At 34.7% G+C, this 24,509-nt stretch overlaps 1 long non-coding RNA gene and 1 pseudogene across 1 annotated transcript; both read right to left on the bottom strand.

The window, feature by feature from the left end:
• Positions 1-369: 369 nt before the first annotated feature.
• LOC147502468 (uncharacterized) lies at positions 370-1,574 on the bottom strand. The gene is made up of 2 exons (XR_015220007.1): positions 1,448-1,574; positions 370-583 (listed from the first exon to the last, which is right to left on the bottom strand). It is a non-coding gene; the product is annotated as an uncharacterized LOC147502468 (long non-coding RNA).
• A 16,090-nt stretch (positions 1,575-17,664) lies between these two features.
• On the bottom strand, positions 17,665-21,061 carry LOC147502469 (uncharacterized; annotated as a pseudogene).
• Positions 21,062-24,509: the final 3,448 nt, after the last annotated feature.

Below are 24,509 nucleotides of genomic sequence, written 5' to 3' on the forward strand. Positions count from 1 at the left end.
GGTATCACGAGTCTACTTTTGATATTAGATGTTGGTATATTTTTTAATATAAAAATTTCCCATAAAATATGGGTTTATTCTAAGCTTTCTGTCAGAGTTCACTAATGAGACAGAACATCAATTACTTCTTACTAGCATTAGTGCACGTGCTCTGCACGTGGATGTTTAAAAATACTTTATAAAGTAAATGTGATCATATATAGTTTATTATTTAAAACTTAAGAAGACTATTTTTTTATGATAACAAATGCTTTGGATTCCCTGATTGCAGTAATTATTACTTACATGTGTCCCATTAATGCATTTAATATGGAAATTGTAAAATGAGGTCTTCTGAAAAGAAGTAAATATTTTTTATAACAAAACATATTGACTACAAAATACAATGACATGGTTAAATATATTTATTGAATTTAAAACATTTATACGTTAAACAATTAACATATATTTGTTTAGGTCTAGACCCCCAAAGCCGCTTTCCATAGAAGTAGTAAAACACAAATAATAACTGTTAATAGTAAAACTTTGACTGCATCTCCAATCTCGCTTTCATCAATAGCAAATGTGGTGCTCATGGTTGAAACTGTTGTTAAAGATAAAAAAATATTCCCAACGTTAAATAAATTAATCATATATCAGTCTGATGACAATACAAACAATTATGAAGTATAACAAATAAAAGAATCACTAAATAACATTGTATAATAAGCAGTATGAATTGTAAGAAAATGAATTACATTAAGTGGTTGGAACAAATTCAATATATTTCCCATTGGTTTGTCAATTTGAGCCCTGTGAATGATAATAAATTGGTAGATATATTGAAGGTTTTTTTTTTAAAAAAAAAAAAAAAAAACTCTAAAATTATTTTTTTAATCAAAGATTTACTATTTTTTTTGTTGACCACTACAAATATATATAACTTTGTCATGATATATATTAGAAGAAGTTGTAGATATTTCAACTATATATGGTTATCTTTTAAAAAAAAAAGAACCAAATAGTATTCAAAAGAATGTATAGAAAATCAAATATATTTTGTGTTGTTAAAATGGCTCAACATGGCAAAGATATACCATAGATATCTATATTGGTGACATCATGTTTCAATATATTAATTACGATGATTTCAGAATGTCATAAAAGATATTACATTAAACAACTGGAACAAATAAGTCATCTGATTTGTTATTGTTATAATAATTAGTATTATTATGGTTTTTATGAAAATGATTATTTTCTAAATCACAATATCTATTTTTTTTTTTATTATTTTTTTTTGTAGATATAGCCTTCAAATCAGCCAACTATTAAGTGAAAAAAAAAAATTTGAAGGTCATGATGATCTGTAATGGAAAATGTATGAAGAAGACAATGGAACAGGAGGGTAATATATTTAAGCAAAAAAGGATTAAAATAAGCATCAAAAATTTAAGAGAAGAATTACCTGACGGGGGTTGGTTGATGGAATCCACGAGATGCGAGAGAGGTGAGTACTGTTGTTGATCTGAGTCGTTTTCTTAAGAAATCAGTAAGGAAAGAGATAAGGTAAAGATATAAAAGTTTGTCCGTGAGTTGGAGACAAAGGGACCCTTTTTTTGTCTTAGTCGCGCTAACACGCTTTTAATATTTCGTGTCAAAACTTAATTTAAAATTTTCAAAGGAAACAGTTTAGATTAACTTTACTTGAGTAAATCTGATGGGATGTTGGATATTAAGGGAGGTCGACCTAATATATGTTATATATCCACATAGTATAATAATATAATTGGACGGTTCAGATTCAACTATATTTCATGAGACGTGTCAAAAAGCTACATATTCATTCAAGGGGCAAAAAAAAGAAAGAACCTTTTTTTTAATTTTTTTTGTATTATAAAAGGCTAAACAAAACTTTTCTTAGCAGTTATTTCTTTATATTTTTTTGGTGTGAAGTCATACGCACATATTGGTAACAACCATCATTAGCATATCCACCAATTGAAGCAGCATGATTTTTCATACACTCTCTATAACTCACACCAGTTTGCTTTGGATTTGTGGATGATTTATTTTTGTTTGATTCAATTTTTTTTTGCATAAATGAAAAGCACTTTTTTTTTCATATCCTACTTGCATATTTTCTAAAGAAAAGAGACTTTTTTTTTAACACAACGAAAAGCTCTTATGATGATGAAATGATATTTACAAATTTATAGTGGAGCTTGTATATTATTTTCAAAGTAATGACATGTACATACTTGTATGTTTCAATATATGTTTTATGTTTTTAAAATAACAATACAGTTGTATGGACGCAAAAAGTAATTGTCATGAAGTGGACCCATGCATAATGTTTTCATTCATGATTAATGTAGTAATTTTTTAAACTATTTTGCCCATGGGGTTAACTTTAACAATGATGTAATCCTCGAGTCCATCGCAATGACTTTAGTATGTTTTTTTTACTTTTTAATGTGGCGCATAAACATTGGAACTTCGGGTTTGAAAATGTGTCAAGATATTATGGGTAATGAGCTGGGTCTTACAAAGTGGTCATAGTAGTTGTAATGCCGTTATTGAACCCATTTAATTGGGTCAATCGGTTTGCAAAGGTGAACTGCTCAACTTAATCATATGCGATGGAGTATATATATTTGTTTTCTAGTTTTTTATTTTATTTCATTATTATTTTTTTTTTTGCTTTTATTATTTATTTAAAAAATTATGTTTTTTTTTGCTTTTCTTTTACTTTAAAACACATAGATTCTTTAAGAACCTTTAAGAAGTTTTCTTAAACATATAGATATTCCTTCTTTGGTCTTTTTTTCATGGTTGTTTTCATTTTTTTTAACAATGCTCATAACTATATATGATGATATACTATTTCGCAAGGATGACTAAGAAGGAGTTAAAGAAGAAGGGCAAAAAAAAAACATGTAATGGGTCCGATGGTTACGTTAAAGGTAATGGAAGGGTATATATCTGAAAGATTAACTGTTAAGTTGTTTTTAAGCGATCATAATATGAGAAAGAGAGAAAGGGTCCGAGAAGAATGATGTAAGAGATTATGAGCAAGAGATATAGAGAAAACTATAGCTCAAAGCGTTTTTTTTTCCCTTCTTTTTAAGTAGGCTATATTGGGCTATTTTATGTTAGGAATGTTGATTGTAAAGTTTAAGAGTAATGCCAAAACTTTTATACATACGATATTTAAAATATGTAATAAAACATATACATCAATATTTGGTATACCAACTACGAACATAATTTTAAACTGAATTTGGCATATGCGATTAGTGGGGGAAAGACTTATGGAGGCTCCTCCATATGCTTCCCGTACAACTTCAACTGAACTATTTCCGACTCTAAGCTACATATCCTTGTTTCCAACATATAGATATGTTCTTTACTTCGCAGGCGATCTCCATCAGCCCAACGGAGATCAAACTCTTGGGCCTCTATAAGACCTTTTAGAGTTATCTGATCTTCCTTTAGCTCTTCAACACGCAGATGATACTGAGTTAGAGTTTTTTCTAACTGAACTATATGAAGCTTTGTCTCTTCTAAACTGGTATCTTCAACCTTATGTGTCATTGCTTCTTCAGTTTCTTCCTTTACACTGCAACCAACATGGGTTCCAATAGCAAGCCTGTCATCGTCAGCAACTAAAGTAACAATCCGACTACTCTGCACATCTAAATATTCTTGGTACTGACGTACTACATCAGCAAGGAGCAATTGTACCTATATGAAACATTTAACTTGAATAAATTAAAAATCAAAAATCAAATTAAAAAAAAAAAAAAAAAAAAAGGTTAACCCATTTTGAGCATCAAAGAATTCTCAAAATAACATCCTTATTGTTTCCTTCCCCAATGGCTCCAACTCCATAACTAAACGAAGGTTGTTCCCCGATCATTATTTGGTTCAATGACATCTCTCCTACGTAGACAATCCCAACCGGTAGCATGGACGCACTTAACACGTGCTACCAACTCTTCCATAGCCTTGCGCTTCATGTGCTGCTCCTCAATAGTCTCTCCAGTGCCTTTCCCCATAACAAATAAAAAAAAAAAAAAAAAAACAAAACAAAAAAAAAAAAAAAATATAGCTATTTTAGGTTTCTCTAACCATTTGTCTTTTGTAACTTTTTTTTTAAAAGTTTTTTTCTACGGGGGTAATTTCAAACATATTTTAAAAAAAATTATGTAAAAAAATTTCTACCATAACTCTTAAACTTTATAATTAACAGGACTAACATAAAATAGCCCAATATAGCCTATATTAAAAAGCCATGGGGCAAAAAAAACTACTCTTTCAACTATAGTCTTTTACATAGTTGCTGGTATTAATCTCTCACACACCCTTGGACTCAGACCATTTAACTCTTATTCATATTATGTTGACTAAGAACACTACTAAACAGTTTATTTTTCATATATACTCTTCCATGACCTTAATGCAACAATCGGAGCCGTTATGAGCTTTTCCTTTTATACTGTTTATTTAGCGCCTTAATAGTTATAGTTATCACAACTGGGGATTAAAAAAAAAAAAAAAAACAAAAACAAAATTGTTATAATTTAAGATTGATGTAGTTTGATTCATTTAACGGGATGTTCAAATACTTATAATATGTAACATCTTTTTCCATTTGCAAATTTTGATCGTCAATTGAAGAGTACCCATTCTACATTTGTGTTATATAGGTTAAATTAAACAATTAAATTTTACCATCTCCTTGTAAAGCAAATGCGTTAAGCATATGCAAACAATCTATTTTTTTTTGTTTAAATACAACAATTAAATACTATATACAAGGAGGCAAATTTTAAATTAATTTTTTTTAAAAAAAATCTTGTTAGCAAAATTGTTCAGACTATTGGATTATTATATTTTGCAGTATAATAAACAATTACATTCTAAGACTACTTCAAAGCTGATTTTGTTTTTTAAAACAAACGTCTCCTTGGCAAAAAAATAAATGATGGAAGATCACTAAGATATTGGTGTAGTTCAATAAAACCAACTACGCCATTTTTTTTTCATGTGATTTTATGCTATTTCTAGATAAACCAAACAAACTGTTTAGCAACATGTGTGTAAATAGTATATAATAATATATAGTTATGAGTAATGTTAATGGATTTGATAATACCTTTGTTTTACCCGTACCAACAATCCATTAACTCAATTCCGACAGAGGAGCCTAAAGTTTCCTTCCTAACATAATAGTCAGGTGCAATTTAAAAAAAACAAAAAAACATTTTTGAAACACAAACTGCAAGGAATTGAACTAACTAATTTTCTATTTTAGTTTACCTTTCTAAGTTGGTTTCAAAGTTGCTTATTGAAACTTGGATAGTTCAAATAGACGTCCGCCGGTATCAAAATGGAGGGAAGAAGGAACAAACCTGCAGAAATGAATTCATTACAATTTAAGTAACAAAAGAGGAAAATAAAAATAAATGCAAATTAGTAGATACCGAGTGTTTGACGATGACAAATATTGTATAGCATCAATCCTTTTTTCTCTTTATAAAACCAGTTTAAGGCCTTTCCTATTAAACTCTGGCCATACGAGTGAGCCCAAGTCAAGTATTTGAAGAGGAAAGAAAATAATGGTGGGGATATTTAAAAAACTTAAAATATAAACCGGTTTGTTTTTTAGGTATGGTGGGGTTGAACACATTATAATGACTCAAGAGCCAAAATTTGGGGAGGTAATGGGCAATATGCTGGCTCTATATGTGTAGAAAGGGGCAAATAATGTGATGAGACAATATGTCTGGTAGTAAAATTCTCTCTTCCATCTCCAGAAGCGTTGGTCATACCTATCCGTTCTAATGGGGTCGTACACAACTATTTTGAAAAGTTAGCAGTTACCTATGAGAACAAAAAAAAAGGCTAAAAAGGTAAAGCAGGTAGGATGCATAATCATGCTTAATTTGGACTATGCATATGTGTTAAATACTATGTGGCGGAGCTAGAAAGAAAAAGACAACGGTGTATACTCCTCTAAACCAGTTGGCATACCTATTCGTCCTAACCTATTCGTCCATATGGGGGACACGCAAGCTTTTTGAGAAATTAGCAAATAATTGTGGGAAGAGAAACAAATTTTAAAAATATAAAGTAGGTGGAACACATAATCATGTTTAATTTGTACTATACAGAGGCGTGAAAAACTGTTTGTTTGCGTCAGCAAGAAATGGTGCGTACATTTAATAACATCTTCAAAAAAATATAAAGGACCTCTGTATATGCACTTTACTCTTATTAAACTACAGGCTATAAATGGAAAGAAAAAAGCAAATTACTATGTAGTCGATTTATTCGCCCACTCATCTAATTTTTTCCCAACACTTTGTAAGGGCATCATGCAGTACTGAAAAGGTTGATTACTTTTAAGGTGCCATGGTATTTAGTAGTAGAGTAGTAGTGATGTGTTCAAATAGTATAGAATAATATATAGATATGGGTACTATCACTACCTTAAATAGTACCTTTGAATAATTCCTAACAACAATCCATTTACCCAATGACGTCAGATGAGTCTCAAGTTTTCTTCCCACCACAATCCGTTTTCTAAAGGGAATGTGATTATATATAACGTTCATTATTTAAAAGTTAAGAAGACCTTTTTTTTATGAGGATTAATTTTTTGGATTTACTGATAGTAGTCATAATTACTGCGATGTGTTGCATTAATGTATTTAAAATGGAAATTGCGAACAGGTGTCTCACAGAAGAAGTAAGTATTTCAATAACAAAACATATTGGGTAAAAAATGTAATGACATGGTTTAATATCTTTACTGAATTTAAAACAGTGATATGGTAAACAAGAACATACATTTGTTTAGGTCTAGCCACCTAAAACAACTTTCCATAAAAGGAGTCAAACACAAATAATTACTGTTAATAGTATAACTTTTACTGAATCTCCAATCTCATTTTCCTTAACATCCAATCTGTTGGACATGGTTGTCACCAATTGTTTAAGAAAAAAAAAAAAAAAAGTTAAATAAATTAATCATAATGCTAGTTTGATGCCAATTCCAACAATTATGAAGTATAACTAAATAGTATCTTTACAAAAAAAAAATTATAGTATTGAAAAACAATATATAGAAAATCAAACTTAGGTAAATATATATTTAAAAATGATATATATTGTTTTACCCAAATTTACCCAAACAATTATGAAGTATAGCGAAATAGTAAATTTAAAAAAATGCAATAGTATTGAAAAGAATATATATTGTTTTACGCAATAGTTAAACTTAACAATTATGAAGTATAAATAAATTTACCCAAATTTGTTTTTTTGGTAATTTTTTTTCTAGATTTGTCAACTTTGTGAGCAAGAAGGCCACACAGTTCAAATCTGTCCTTACCTTAATCGAAGATGTAGGGAAGCAAGCTACAGAGGTATTATGTATTTGGTTAAGTGTTGGGATCGGTCAGGTAAAGTTTTTGAAATGTGGCTTAAATGTGACTGGGTTGGATGTTTTAGTAAGGAGCTGCAATTTACTGCTTCAAACCAACCAATGTTACCAAATAAAAAGAAAATGACCCATGTTGTGAATTGTGATGTTTGTGGTAATGAGTGCTGTTGTCAGATTGATTATACTATTTAAGTTTTTTTGCGTGTCAGGTGTAATGTTAGTGCTATATGTATTTTTTTAAGGGCAACGTAAACGTTTATTAAAAGTGTTTATTTGCTTATGATATAATAATAGATATTACACACAGTATTCAAAGACATAAATTTACACAACGAAAAACGTGCCATAACTTCAATATTACACAACTGATACGAATCTTAGAGAAGACAGTTGAGGACCTTTAATTTGAAGCATAATTAGATTATGCTGGCCCAGGCGGACGATTATAACGGGGAGGATGTCGAAGAAAAGTTGTGACAATAGTGTGAAGTTGTTCTATATGTTGGAGAATTTGTTGTTGAAGCTCTCCTTGGTGCTCGAAAATTTGTCTTTGACTCTCCAAAATTTGTGAGTGGTTTTCTAAGAATTGCGAGTAGTTTTCCAGAAATTGTTCCTGTTCTTCATCAAAGACTATAATACGTTGCTGTAAATCTGTTAACTGTTCATGCATAAATCCTTGCCGTTCATACATTGCCTTGATACACCCGTGAAGGATATGGATCCCTTCCATGGGATCAACTGTGTTCTGCAGGGCATTTTCAGCGAAGAAATCTATTTGGATTGGAGGTGAGGGAGGGATTCTCTGACGGTTTGGAGTCATTGAGAAGTTAGGTTTATGATGAGGAGGACTAATGAGATTGGATGAGGAGGACTTATGAGATTGTATGAATCAAAATATAAGCGTGCGTGCTTTATAGTGGCAAAAAAATAATTAAATATTAAAACATAATTAAAAATGTGGGGACTCTGTAATAATTTTAAGTTGATATGTAGAAGCGTAGGTGGGCTCTAAAGGAAAAGTTGAAGGGTCAAGTAGGTAGAGCAGGTTAATTTCATAATCTAGTTTTAAGCCACGTCAAATGTGCGTAATGTAAAAACTAATTTCTGCAAGAATCGCTGTCGGGCTTATCTCAATCAAGCAATGTGTATATTTTTTTTTTAATTTAATTCTAATGCACGTATTTGCATGTTCCAGATTGAGGAAATAACATGTAGATGTCTGACCATAAATAATAAAAAAAAAACATTATAGAAAGCTTTAAAAACTTAATAGAACGACGCCACGTATTTTTCTTAAATTACAAAACAAATTTACAGATGGATAAAAAAGTTTGGCCACTATCGATTTGAGCAATTGGCTGTCAAAGCCGCAGAATCGAATCGTTAACAAAACTTACTCTGCAAACTTGACAATAAGGCAAAGGTTTTGCAGCCTTTGGAAGCCATCAACGTTAAGTAGAGGCGTACGGACAGTTAGAAAATCTTGCTAAGTGTCTCTCATTGACAATGTTGGAACTATATATTGTGTAGCAGTTCCTGGCAGTAAGTTAATTAAAAAAAAAACAAAATGCAATTTAAAAAAAAATAGAACTAACTGTAATTGCATTTTTCGTTTTATGTAAATATAATGCATGTGAGATGTATCAAGCAATTTGAGAGCACAATGAGTTACATGTTTGAAGACTCAAGAAAACAAAGGTAAGGGTCTATTGACTGACCTTCTTTTTAAAGCACGGTATTGTTATAGAAGAAGCGCTTGCAATAGGCTCATTGAGGTTGATTTGTTTGTTTTCATTTCTGCATTAAAACAAACACAACGTATTATACGTTATTGATACGTTATACAAAAAATAGCTTATTTTGAAGTAGTAAACAATCCATTATGAGAGTAAACTAACTTTAGCTAAAGTGTACGACACAATATCAAATTTTAAAAAATGTTAAATTAAAAAAAAAAAAAAAAAAAAAAAAAAAAAAAAAACACCAACTGAAGTTTAAAACTGTTATTGAATAAGGAGAAAAAGGGTGTTTATTAAAAAAAAACAATAAAACATAGAAGAAGGAGTTAAATCATGATAAGTTTGACAATACTAAAAGAAAATTTAAGTATAAAGTGTTTACATCAAGCTAAGTACAATTAAGACGGTTGTTAACATCTAATAATATATGATTTTCGAACGACTCAGTAGTAAATGTTTTCTTAATCGGTAAACTATTTAAAAAAAAAAAAGGAAACTTATGGAGTTAATGGTTAGGGTAGGATTTTTTTTGTTGGAAAAAAATACATATCATATAACTTTTTGATCGATTTGCAATATTTAGTATTGAGAAGTCTTTAAAAAATATATAAAACAAATAGACAAAATCAAAAAGTTTTCGTTTATTTTTTTGAGTAGTAGAGATCAACATAGTAGGTTAAATATTAATGTTGCAACTGCAATAAGAGGTGGAGGGGTAGGTGTTAGTGTTGCTTCACCTTTTGCTTTTGTTATTATAAAGCCACACTTTGAAAACATTTATCTCAATGCCAATTTTCAAACAGAACTGGCTAATGGCAACAAAGATCACGCTTTGTTTGTTTTCCAACCTAATCTGTTAGCAAACACGCCATCCGCTTTCTCTTGAACTTGTGTAAATTTTGTTCTAAATCTCTTACTCTTAACACTCCTAGAACCACCACTGATGCAAACTCCTTTGCTCATATGATTACCAGGTTCATCTAACAATCGTTCTTTATCAACCTTACCCGTGATCAAGAACTTCTGGCGATGAAAATTCGATGACACCCACAAAGGCACATTTAAGTGATAAATCTCCATTGACAATAGTGGTACTAAGTGAAGGTATATGCATATATTGGCAACAACCATCATTAGCATATCCACCAATTGAAGCAGCATGGTTTTTCATACACTCTTTATAACTCACAGCAGTATGCTTTGGATTTATGGAATTGTTTTTTTTTGCCGACTCGGTTTTTGTTTGCATAAATGAAAGAACCTTAAACTTATCAAATCCTTCCCCGTGATCTTTTATAAAGGGAAAAAAACTTGTTATAGTACAAAATGAGAAGCTCGTATGATAATGAAATGATATATGGCAAATTTTATAGTTTAGTTTTTATAGTATTTTAAAAGTTATCACATGTCCATACTTGTATGTATCTATACATGTTTGATATTTTTAAAAGTCTATACATGTTAGAATGAATTGTTATTGAGGGGCACATTTTTTCACTTATAATTAAAGTAGATTTTATTTACTATTTCGTAAACAAATACCTTTTACCAATGATGTAATTCTTGAGCCCATCGCCATGACTTTTGTATGAGTTTTTTTGTTCTTTTTTAAATGTAGCGTAGAACATTGGAATGCGGGTTTGAAAATGTGTTAGATGATAATCTCTAAAGCACGGACGCACCTATCATCAATGGCTGTTTACTATTGACACGGACGCTGCATGGAAACGCGTCAACACGGGCCAAGACGCAATCAACTAAACCGGACGCAGTCAAGACGCAATGATGTCAACATGGTCCGACGCCGATTTTGACCCAAAAATAAAAAATAAATCAAAATAATATTAAAAAACTCAATTTTTTCAATTTTTGTTTTGTTAAGACTTATGATATGTTTTTAAAATTTGATTAGGAAATATTAAACTTAATTTTATGGTTATTTATCTTTAATAGTTTTGAATTTATGAATGTTGATACATTTAATTTAGTTTATAATGTTTAATTTATATAAAATAAAATTATAAATATTAATTAATTTCTGCGTCCTTTGACGCCCGTCCGCCCTTTTTTTTGAGATATAATCGAAGTCGCCAAGCAGCGTCCGGTCCGTCAGGTTTGGTCCTTATTAGATGATAATTTAGCTAACAGAGATGGGTCTTATATCATTAAATGTTTTGGTAGTTGGGACTTATTCAACATTCAAAGTTACTGTTGTTCGCTTTATTGTACTCATTGGATTTAGTCACTTGGTTTGTAAAGGCTTAACTACTTAACTCAATCATAGGCGTTTTAGTATATAAAGTTGATTTGTAGATTTTTATTTAATTTATTTAAAACATTATGGTTTGCTTTGTCTTTTTTGTTAGTTTAAAAAAACATATATTCTTTAATAAACGTCCGAATTTCCTTAGACATACATAAATCCGCTTCTTGTTCTTTAATAGTTTGTCATAGTTTTAATTTTTTTTTTTTTTTTTTTTTTCTAATATATTTAATTTTTTTTTTGTCTGAACAGTCCGTAAAATTTTATATGATCAAATACTATTTCGCAATGATGAGTAAGGAGGAGCTAAAAAAGAAGGGTCAAAGGATAAATTATTATGGGCCCGATTTTAACTTCAAGGTAATGGAAGGATATATAAGAAAAAATAAGTTGTTAAAGAGTTCTGTTTGTGATCATAATATCACAAAGAGAGAAAGGGGTTGAGTTGAAGGAGGTGTAAAAGGCTAGGAGCAGGAGGTATGGCAAAACTATAGTTTAAATTGTTTTTTTTTTTTTTAATTATGATTTTTTTATTAACTATGCTATATTGGGCTATTTTAAGTTAGTCATGGTAATTGTCTCGTGTAAGAGTTATGCAAGGCTTTGTATACATATGATTTTTAAAATACGTTTGAAATAACCCTGAGTAGAAAAAACGTTTAAAAAAAAGTAGTAAGAGACAGAGAGAGAGAGATGTAAAACAACTATATAATGGTTTGATGCATTTTTTTTTTCCCTGTTATGAAAAAAGGCAAGGGTGAAGCTGCCGAGGAGCACATGAAGTGCAAGGCTATGGAAGAGTCTTCAACACGCGTTGAACGTGTACATTCTACTGGCCGGGATTGTCTAAGCATTTCAAGTGTCTTGGAACTAAACAGAAGTTAGGAACGTCGGTCACTTAGTTTTATAGATGGGGTTGTTTGGGATGGGAACAATGATGATGTCAGTTGGTGAATTACTAATGCTCAAAATGGATTGACCTCTCAGTAAGTTTTTTTTATTGACTTTCTTGTTAGATCTATAAAGTAAAATGTTTTGTATAGGTTCAATTGCTGCTTGATGATGTCGCACGTCAGTATCAAGAATATTTAGAAAAACAGAACGATCAGACTGTTAGTTTAGTGGCTGACGATGAATGGCTGGATTTTGGAACCCATGTTGTCAGGAGTGTTACTTATCTAAATGGTTTTCATAGTTGATGAATTAAATTTGGGTAGTTCAAATCGACGTCAAACTGTATTGAAATGGTGGTAAAAAGCAAACCAAAACTGCAAAAATGAATTGAAATCTTTGAGTATGGTTTGTAGTAAGAATTTGGAACAAAAAAAAAGTTCAGATGGCGGCATAATGTAGATAACCTATATGTTTAATAATATTTAAATTAGTATATTTTATTGATAGGAAGCTCATGTACAAAGGTTGCTAGAGTTGATCACAGTAAAAAGCAAGTAAAAAATAAACATATGTACATAAATATTATTATTACACGCCGAGCTACATGACTTGAACAGAGTAAAATCAGTAGCATTTATTAGATGGACCTAGCGGCGGATGGAGGTACGCGTAGTAGTATTTCGTTCTCCATTTGACAGGCGAGTTGTGAGGAATTAAAGATAAAGACATAACACAGGTGACTTTTGATACATGGCTGTAGGCTGCAAAGGATACCAAAAAAAGTAGATGTAGTTAAAGCTTCTTGGTAACAAATAGACGAAATGAATATTCAAATAATGTCATACAAATGTATTTGTTGTTTATTTACCGAGTATTATGTGCTTTTCAATTTTTTTTTTGCTACTTGGATTTCAGGGTTGTCCTTGTCGGCTGAAGCATCTTTTTCGAGCCATTTCGTGGTTGCGAGCTTATAACCCTATGTTTGTTAAAAATGTAGCATGGTTAAAGTGTTTACAACAATTACTGTTTAAGCAAAGAAATAATAAATAAATAAAAGCATAACCTCACCGTCTCAATTACGTGACTATCTAAGTCAGTTTCTTCAGGGTAAACTTTGTCGATGGTAAATGATTCAAAAGTGTCCTTAGCACTGAAACCATTGATTTTAACTTGGAATATGAAAGATTTCCCTTCAATTTTTTGGAGTTCTTTGGAAGCTGCATCGGGACCATTTTGCTGTATTTTGTATAAGACATGTTTCAACTTATAGTCAAAAGATGTATTGATAAATTGTGAATTAACTTGCCTTTTGTATTATGTCCAACTCTTCAACCGACTTCATTAGCAAGGTTTCAGCATGCTTGTTGAAAGCGACAAAAGTGGTGATATCGGAGAAATCATTCACACACATTCGAAGTTTATACCTACTTTGAAATAAGAATGTGTTGAAGGATGTTGTTGGATACTTAAAGGAAAAACAGTGCAAAGACGTTAGTTTAATTTAACCGACCTTTTTTCTGTCTCCATCTTACATTTGGAACAGGGTTTATCAGAGTCACTTTGTGAGATAGTTATCTTACAACGTTTGCAGCAATTGTAGAACCAACTAACACTGTATACCTTGTCTACTATGGCAGCACAAGTATAGCTTGATCCGTTTTATGATTCATCTCTTCCAAGCTCCTTTAATTTAGCTATGGTAACTCTTCTATTTCTAAGTAGTTCTTCTTCAGATAGATTTTCAGGGGGACTCTCAACTTCAACGGAAATATATGTATCTCGGAAGCTAGTTTGTACCCAACAAAGAAAAGCGCACATCATAATGGGAATGAAAAAAAATGTAAATGAATTGCATTTGCATAAATATGCATAGTAATTGAAGTTAAAAAAATTGCACCCAATTATATATATATATATATATATATATATATATATATATATATATATATATATATATATATATATATATATATAATTCAATTGCGTTGTATTCCGTAACAACGCCAATTTCCGTGGTTGATATAGATTTTTGTCCCGCTAAGAGATGAAAGTGTAATTTTGCCTACAAAAAAATGTAGTAAAACACCTTTTTATTGGATGGAATTCCAGCTGTAAAATAAATTTGATATTAACTGATATTTGATACCAGAATAAATTGTCAACAATATAAATGTATATTTACCTTGATAATCTTTTGCATTTAGCGAAGTGGCTATAATGATTACATTATGTTTTGTAATAATTGTGTGAACCCTGTTATTACCCTTTAACTTCACACCTTCACTCTCTTCTGTCTCTTCTCAGAGATGAGACTCCCTCTCTTTTGAACCTCTCAGCTGAACCCATTTAGGGCTGCCTACGTACCCCCTTCAGGGAGGATCAAGCTGTGCCGTCGTTCTCCTTTTCTCTTCTCCTTCCTCTTTTTCTATATCTTCTAACCACCCTCTCTCTCTAACCGCTAACCGCTCCCTTATCCCACGATCTTCTTTCTCATTCCACCCCCACTAATTGTCCAACTATCTCTTGATATATCGCGGCTTTGTTATCGTACTCACGTATGCCCTTCACTATTCTGCCTCCCTTTGGGTCATTGAAGCCACACTAGTCCCTATGCCCCTTCAGATTCCGCATCCCTCCAGATTCCGCGCCCCTTACATGATTCGCGGACTGGATCACGTGCTCCCTCTTTCTTCTACCTTTTACGCTGTCTCGTCCCAAGACATGTCATCTTAAGGGTAACGAATTAGGCCGATCTGATGCCCCTCTCGGTCCGTCGCCGAAAGACGGTGGACCCGAAAGACCTTTGACGCCCCCTCAGATAATGCATTTCTAAATTCCAAACCTTCGCAGTATCATGACGTGATCTCATAATTTTGTGTAATCCTCTAACACTAGCTCTGTGCCATCTCGAATTATCTAATAGTTTGAATATGTCTCCATTTATATCATTCTGGCTCATATTGATATTTTCTCAGCTCATCTCTTGAAATTTTGGCCCCTACTAGTTTAAGGGTGTGTCCCGCCAACGCTTGTTTTGGACAAGAGGGTCCACGGATGGCTCCTCCCACTTGCTCCACTCATATAGCAAGGAATATATTCAGATAGCTTGCCCCCAGTTTGTTTTTCCACGGCCTTGAACTAGGCGGTGTCATCAACAGTGACTCGGTTTGCTCTCGCGTTACCGTTACTTGCCCCTGCTCTCCTTTATTGAACTCCCTAGCATGTCCGCGATGTGTCTCAACCCAGCCATCAACTCTCCCTCACATAACTCACCATTATGTCCGTGACGTGTCTCATCCCAGCGCTCAACTCTCCTTCACATGGCCCACTACTATGTCCGTGATGTGTCTCATCCCCGCCCTCAACTCTCTTTCAAAGAACTCACTACATAAGTTAAGTCAGACATACAGTCCACGAAGGGCTCATCCCCCCCGCTGTCTTTGATCAGCTGTGAAGCTTGTTCGGGTTGCCCCCAAGTTGATTCGGACATCTAGTCCGCGAATGGCTCATCCCCCCCGCTTTCTTTGATCAGCTGTGAAGCTTGTTGGGGTTGCCCCCAAGTTTGATTCGGACATCTAGTCCGCGAAGGGCTCATCCCCCCCGCTCTCTGGCTTAGAGGCAGCTCAATTTGCCCCAAGCTTGATTCGGACATCTGCGGTCCACGGCGGCTCATCCCCCCTCCTCGGCTTAGAGGCAACTCATTTTTGCCCCAAGCTTGATTCGACATCTGGGTCCACGGCGGCCTCATCCCCCGCTCTCTGGCTTAGAGGCAGCTCAATTTGCCCCCAAGCTTGATTCGACATCTGCGGGTCCACGGGGCTCATCCCCCCGCTCTCGGCTTAGAGGCAACTCATTTTGCCCCCAAGCTTGATTCGACATTTGTAGTCCCGGGCGGCTCATCCCCCCGCTTTGATCACCAGTGAAGCTTGTTGGGGTTGCCCCAAGTTTGATTCGGACATCTAGTCCCTGGGCGGCTCATCCCCCTCGCTTCTCGCGGCTTAGAGGCAGCTCATTTGCCCCAAGCTTGATTCGACATCTCATGGGTCCACGGGGGCTCATCCCCCCCGCTCTCTGGCTTAGAGGCAACTCATTTTGCCCCAAGCTTGATTCGGACATTTGTAGTCCGCGAAGGGCTCATGCCCCCCGCTTTCTTTGATCAACTGTGAAGCTTGTTGGGGTTGCCCCCAAGTTTGATTCCTCCGACATCTCAAGGGTCCACGGGCGGCTCATCCCCCCTGCTTCTCTCGGCTTAGAGGCAGCTCAATTTGCCCCCAAGTTTGATTCGGACATCTGCGGTCCACGAAGGGCTCATCCCCCCCACTCTCTGGCTTAGAGGCAGCTCAATTTGCCCCCAAGTTTGATTCGGACATCTAGTCCGTGAAGGGCTCATCCCCCCCGCTGTCTTTGGTCAGCTGTGAAGCCTGATGGGGGCAGCTCAGTTTGCCCCCACGTTATTTTCGTTCATAGCCCAATACTCATTAAACAATTTGAAGAAGTATGCTCTCTATTTCATTGATACAACATTTAACACAAACTATCATTCCTCACCCCACTTAGCAATATCTAAAAACAAGTTTCCTCTCTTTTAATTGTAAAACTAAACAAAAATTCCGAGGTTCCCCGTATAGCTAGTACGGGGCTCGACTCTGGTCTTACTCAATGTCATAACATGCAATATACATTTAATGCAGACAGTAAACTCTTTGATGATAATATAATGTATGCAAATAAGGTAGTAAATGAGGTGAGATGGATCCATCCCTCAATACCAGCTCAATCTCAACTCTGTTCCGCGGATCTTTCTCTTTCTCTGTAACCTGAAACTTTCATATTTGAGGTTGCATAAATAACACGTGAGTTTTAACGAATAATATTAATTCAGCATAAGTATTTGCATACAAATGTAATGGCAATCATATGCTCCAAACTGTGTACAATCCGTCTTACTCCGAGGTGTACAACCATGTTTCTCATTCATGGTCTGCGACCTCATAGAGTGAATAGGTTTGCGGAATACAATGAGGTCTGGGGACAATCCCAATCTGTCCCTAGATACATCTCTGCCAAGGACGGGGACAAGGCTTGCTTGCCCCTAGTGTAACTATGGCTGACAGTCGAGTCACTACTCGTCCGTCTATTATGTACATGACGGTAAAAGAAATGAGTTACCTGTCGCGGTGTATGCCTCTCTACGTTTTTAGTAATCATCTTACCATCCGTATATTCAGATGCTCCAAGCCGTTGATCTCAGTCCCAATCTATTGATCTCATTGTTCCTCTGTCTCCAACTTCCTCGCCGTCGATGTTGTTACATTGAATACTCTACAAAAACTAAAATCACCAATAACACAAAGGAGGGGACTATGCTGCCCCTTGTTAGACCCGTCACCATTCTGGCAATACTCGGCGTGATTGTCAACTTTTTAACAGCCCCGCCCAAACCCGAGGTGGTACACCTATCCTGCTACAACCATTCACACCCTACTAGTCCACCAAAGCCCACCCTATACCATCACTTAAGAGCCGTAAATCTTGATTCCAATTCTCATGCAAAAAGGATCCATCAGCATCATCCTCACACAAGCCATCCTCCCAATCTTGCAGTTGTTCACGGATGGACGGGACAAACTTATATGAACTATCAACCATTACAGAGGAAGACCCGAAGGATCTACAATGAAATGCGGCATCAACTTTATTTATGAGGTCTCTCAACTCCCTTGATGATGTCAAAACATTTAGTACCTTCAACACCATTTGTATTATTGTATCAACATCATTGTGAAGAAATTTGTGTGCGACCCCAGAAAATGCATAACCATAGAGCTATAGAAGAGATAATTGGACAGCACATATCCTTCCCAAGAAGATGTATACCCCTACTGTTGATTGGCACTATCTTTAACAAAGTCCCGGTTATGGGTCGTCCAGCAGATTGATCTATGAATGCCTCAAGATCTGCATACTTTATCGAGCTAACTTTCCAAGGCTCTATGTAAGTAATCCATACAAAAATACTTGAGAAGCATTTTAATATTAGTTTCCACCGACGTAACTAAAATGTCCTCGGATGAACCTCGCATAAAGGCCTCTCGAATCAACGAATTCCAAAGTGTAACGTAAACACCCATTAACAATTTGTGATACACCACTCTTAGACTTCACAAAATCATTAGAACCCCACTTCTCAACCGAGGACTTCCAAGATGCTTTCAAAGAGTTCAAACCCATGACTAATGTAAAACCAAGCTACTATTAAGATACTTCACAAATACCATCAAAATCTCCCCAAGACCCAAAGTCGGAAGCGCGTCTCCCTAACACAGCTCGAAAAGGAAATAACACACCAAAAGACTTGCAACATTCACAAGCAACGGAGAAAAATTCTTCTCCACTAACCAAGAATGCACCAACGTATAAACCACAAACTCCATTTGTAACATAACCGAACCATCACACTCAGACGAGTACTGCAATAACGAGCTCCTGTAAGGCTGATGCGCCTCAAAACCATAATTCGGTACAAAAGCATGTAAATAACTAATCCGATGACGCAATCGGGTATGGTGCCGTGGCGCCAGATTGCCATTTTCCACTTCTGTGATGTACCTATCTGAACTAGAAGGCAGCAAAGCCCAAGTAGCATCGACTCATGAAACACCCAATCTACTTCACCTCAATTTATAGCCAGGCTGACATCCCTATTCCACCCAATCCAACACCAATATTCATCAACCCCAACCCAATTGCAACTCAACCTTTGGTACTAACTTTAGAACACTCGCAGGCGGAGAAGAAGGTGGCGCTCTTTTGAACTCTCTCTCGCCCCCTTTTTTCTCAACAGAGATTTCACAATCCATCATAAGGGCCCAGCCCACAACGACTTAAGAATCGGCCCTACAACTAACCCAAGCCCAACTGCCTAAAGAAAAGTTACTCAGCATCTGAGAGTACTGGATAGCAGTCTCTTTCTCCTTCCTCGACAGCTTCCGCCACCACCCAACCGGTCACCACCGAACCAGCCACCACATCCTACCAATCACTCGGTTTTAACCACCACTGAAAACCCTATAGCTTTAATGAAATCAACATCCCCACATATGTATCCTCAAACCACTCGGTTCTCCTCACACCATTGATACGCTGGTTGATGGGAAAGTGCTGTCTCGATCTCCTTCATCGACCAAAAACCCGAACCGACTGAAGAACCAACCTCAAAACAGACCCAAGCGATTGCAACCCATCCAACAACACACAAATCATCGTCTTCAGTAATCTCGACCCAGTCCTGCAATTGTATACGCCCATCTACTCAAAATGTAAATACCCTACAGACTTTTTGTTCAAATCCCCACAGACGGCGCCATTGTGTGAACCCTGTTATTACTCTTTAACTTCACACCTTCACTCTCTTCTGTCTCTTCTCAGAGATGAGACTCCCTCTCTTTAGAACCTCTCTGCTGAACCCATTTAGGGCTGCCTACGTACCCCCTTCAGGGAGGATCAAGCTGTGCCATCGTTCTCCTTTTCTCTTCTCCTTCCTCTTTTTCTATATCTTCTAACCACCCTCTCTCTCTAACCGCTAACCGCTCCCTTATCCCACGATCTTCTTTCTCATTCCACCCCCACTAATTTTCCAACTATCTCTTGATATATCGCGGCTTTGTTATCGTACTCCGTATGCCCTTCACTATTCTGCCTCCCTTTGGGTCATTGAAACCACACTGGTCCCTATGCCCCTTCAGATTCCGCGTCCCTCCAGATTCCGCGCCCCTTACATGATTCGCGGACTGGATCACGTGCTCCCTCTTTCTTCTACCTTACGCTGTCTCGATCCCGAAGACATGTCATCTTAAGGGTAACGAATTAGGCCGATACAATAATGTCTTCTGGAATTGATTTGCCGATATCACCCCACAAAGCAATTGTTATTTCGGTGGCACTAAAAAATTGGAAGAATTCATTAAGTTACAACAATACATTTGATTTGTTAACTAAAGATATCAATGTTTAACTCACTTCTTATCCATGATCACGATCTCTTGTAAATTTGTTCCTGATTTGTCTTTTTGCTTGCCAACTTTTTTTAATACACCAATAACATCTACGTGTTGACGTCAAAGGAACATTAGAACTTCTGGCATTTAATTTCTCTTGTGAAAAGAATGTTTAATTTAATGTGAAAATATAAATTAGAAGAAATATTTAAGTTTAAAGGTGTAATATATAACCTGATAAAAGAGTTTTTCGCTTACACCTTTCTTGAAGGTTTTTGAAGTCAGTGAAATTGAACTTGTGCCTTGCAATTTCAGTGTCTTCTTCATCAACTGCTTCTATTAATGTTTCTGGCTTAAAATGAATCACAAATGGATGAACTACCGGACGATAGGTTGTTGCTAACATCACATCAAAGCGTTGAATGAGGTAGATTTTGCCTTCTTCTATCACTTTTCCTTTTGCAAATTTATCAAAGGCTTTAAAGTTTTCTGATGCCAATTTTGCATGTACGTGAGTTCCCTATGGATAAAGAAAAAAAAATTTATTTCTTTAAAAGATTATCTGAAATTTAATGTGATTGATTACCTGTGCATCTAATAGTAAAAAGTCTCGGCTTAAAACGTCGTTGTTATTCCAGTGAATTGACTCCCACATTCTTGTTACGCGAACTTTAACTTCCCACTTGTATGTACCTGTATGGAGATTAGCAAGAAATTGGCATGCTTGGGATGCCATTTGTTAATGGTTGGTTGGGGAATAAGTTTTCTGAAGTGGTTTCGACGGTTTTTTCCTCTAAGAGAAGGAATAACTTTAATGAACTGATAACAACTTTAAAGATAGGGTTGACAGATTGTATAAGTTTGCTGAAGCAACAAAGTAAGGTAATATTGTTTATATGTCAAGGTAATACAACTTAGAGGATTATTAATTCTTAAAAAGACAAAGGACATGTTTTTTGTAGAATGAACCTGTTGGGGTTCTTACGTGAAGCTTTAAATAAGTGTTGTAGATATGCAAATTTAAGGGCTAGTGGTGATAAGAATGTGTGCTACAGATATGTTTGGTCCCATCTTAACTATGCAACCAACTAACTTTTTTTTCCCAGCTTTTTGTTTCTCATCTATACTATTATTGTTGGCTGTTACCATGAATGAGTGGGGGGTTGTTGTGTAAGTTGTGCATGATAGATTTGTTTGATACTAATTTTGTTTGATACAGGCAAGCATTATGTAATGTGTGATTGACACGGATGATGTCCCACAATGTGGCAACTTTTTAACAATTCTTTTGATGGTGACTGGAAAATTAAGACATCAACTTCATCTACGTTAAATTTACTCACGCCTTGATAAGAATCAATGGGTGGGGTCGAGCTGCGCCGCCCGGTGCTTACGATGAAATCAACCTAGTTTTTTATTTTAAATTTTTCCGTGATCCTCCTAGTCAATGACTCTAATCATAGCTTCGTGGGGGTGGTTAGCTATCAACTGATGATGTTTTTTTAATAATAAATTTTTTCTCAGGTGACATCAACATCCACATATGGGCCGATGTACATTTAGGTGTCGTCCGTAATAACAGTGTGCGGCTAAGAGTTGAATGATCCCACTGTCATTATACAACCTACCAATTTGGTTTATGCAAAGTTTTTTTTTTCTCCCATACAATCTTTTCGTTGTCTTTTGGCATGATTCAGCGGGGTTGGTTTGTATCAACTATGGGTGATATATATGGTCTATAATAATTGCGTTTGATATAAAAAAAACATTATTTAATGTATTACGCCCACTGATGTCTGTTAACGTTGTAGCTATTTTTTATAGTAAGTTGTTTGTAGTTGTCATCAAAATTCATCTTTTTTTACATTACTGTAGTAATTGAATTTAAGTCTAATTTAATCAATCTGTAAAGGTCAGACGAATTATCGAACTAATAATTTTAAGTGACAGTAAAAAAAATTTAATAACTAACGGATCTTTGTATCTCTTCGTATGCTTTTACAATTAGTCAATTCTAATTTGGTGTTGTTAAATTGTGAACATGTAATGAAAAGAAACCTACATTTGAATCACATTGACAATAATAACATCGACTTAAGAGCTATATTAGACTCGACCGGTATTTCAACAACGCCAAACCCGCATACTATTTAAAGACAAATATATAGTAAAAATACATTATTGATTTTTTCTTACTTTTAGGCTAATTTAGTATACCCGTCTAGCGGAGCTCAAATGTCTTAAAAAAAAATTAATCTTAAATAAAGAAAACAATTAAATGTATAACGGATTTAAGTATTTTTCTATCTCGTGTCAACTATTAGTTAAAGCTCATTTGGCGATGACAAAAGTTGAACAATAACGAAAGGAATCTAAATGTGCGCCCCATCATCAAGCTACTAACGTTAAGATTTAAGTAAGTGTGGCAGATATGCAAGTTTAAGGCGAGGGTGTTCTAATAAGGTGCTATCCTGAGCTGTTCGATCCAACGATTACTATGCAACAAACCAATTTGTTTTTTTCAGTGTTTTTTTGCTCATTTATACTATTATTGTTTGTTGTTACCATGAATGACGGGGGAGCTACTGTGTAACTTGTGCATGATAGATTTGATTGATACTAATTTTGTTTGATACAGGCAAGCATTATGTAATGTGTTATTGACAGGAATAATGCCTTACAATGTGGCAACTTATTAACAATTTGTTTGTTGGGGAGTGGAAAAGTAAGAGATTTACTTCATGTATGTAAAATTGACTCCTGCCTGTCAGAAGAATATGTGGCTCAGAGCTGCTTCGGCCTGTTGTTACGATGCAATCAACTAATTTGTTATTTGTTATTTTTTCGTTATCCCGCTAGTCAATGACGCTAATAATAGCTGATTGGGGTGGTTAGCTATCAACTGATAATGTTTTTTTAATAATAAATTTATTCTTATGTGATGTCGACATCTACATATGGAGTGATGTAAATTTAGGTGTCATCCGTAGTAACACTGTATGGCGAGTTGAGTGAACCCATCGTCACTATACAACCAACCAATTTGGTTTATTCGATTTTTTTTTCTCCCCTACAATCTTTTCGTTGCCTCTTGGCATGATTTAGCGAGGTTGGTTTGTATCAATTGTGTATGATATATATGGTATTCAATAATAATTTCATTTAATATAAAATAAAATTATTTAATGTGTTACGCATTACCATGATGTCTGTTTACGTTGTAGCGACTTTTTAGAGTAAGTTTTTTGTAGTTGGTGTCAAAATTCAACTATTGCACATTATTGTAGTTATTTAATTTAAGTCTATTTTAGTCAAACTATAAACGTGAGATGAATTATCGAGCTACTATTTTTAAGTGATACTAAAAAATTTTAATAACTAACGGAGCTTTGTATCTTTTTAGGGCGTTTTAACTATTAGTAAATTGTAATGTGGTGATGTTAAGTTGTGAACTTGTACGAAATAAATCTACATTTGAATCACATTAACAATAGTAACATCCATGCAAGAGCTATACTATACTCAACTGGTATTTTAAGAACGCCAAAGCCGTACTATTTTTTAAACAAATATATAGACAATATACATTATTATTATTTTTTATAAAATTTAAGTCTAATTTGGTATACCTGTCAAGCGGAGCTTAAATGTCTTAATAGAAAAGTAACCTTGAATAAAAAAAAACAATCCAATGTATAACGGATCTATGTATTTTTCTAACTCATGTAAACTGTTAGTCAATGTTCATTTGGCGATGTTAAAATTTGAACACGTACAAAAGAAACCCAAATTTGCGCCCCATAAGCAATAGTTAGTTGCGCGTAAGAGAGTTTAATGCAACAGTGTCTACGTGACCGAACGATTAAATATTTTAACAAAAAAATTACCTATCGCACAATTACTTTGTGTCCTAATAGAATGGTGGAGTTGGTTTGGGCTAAGATGAGCATATATCATAATTGTTGACATTTTACATACTGACATTGATTTGTTTGCGTAGGCTTCAGTTTGGGTAATCATTTTGACAACCTCATCCCTGAATCAGTTTAATTTAATGTCTTAAGGACTGTGATGTTTATCAATGATGTGTCTCCGATAGTTAAGCTTCAAAAGTTGAGAAATTGTCTAACTTAAAAAATAGCAAGATATCTCATGAAATAAATTTTTTACAAGCTCATTTTAGA

This window comes from Coptis chinensis, chromosome 4 (assembly GCF_015680905.1).
Source record: "Coptis chinensis isolate HL-2020 chromosome 4, ASM1568090v1, whole genome shotgun sequence".
Lineage (NCBI taxonomy): Eukaryota > Viridiplantae > Streptophyta > Magnoliopsida > Ranunculales > Ranunculaceae > Coptis > Coptis chinensis.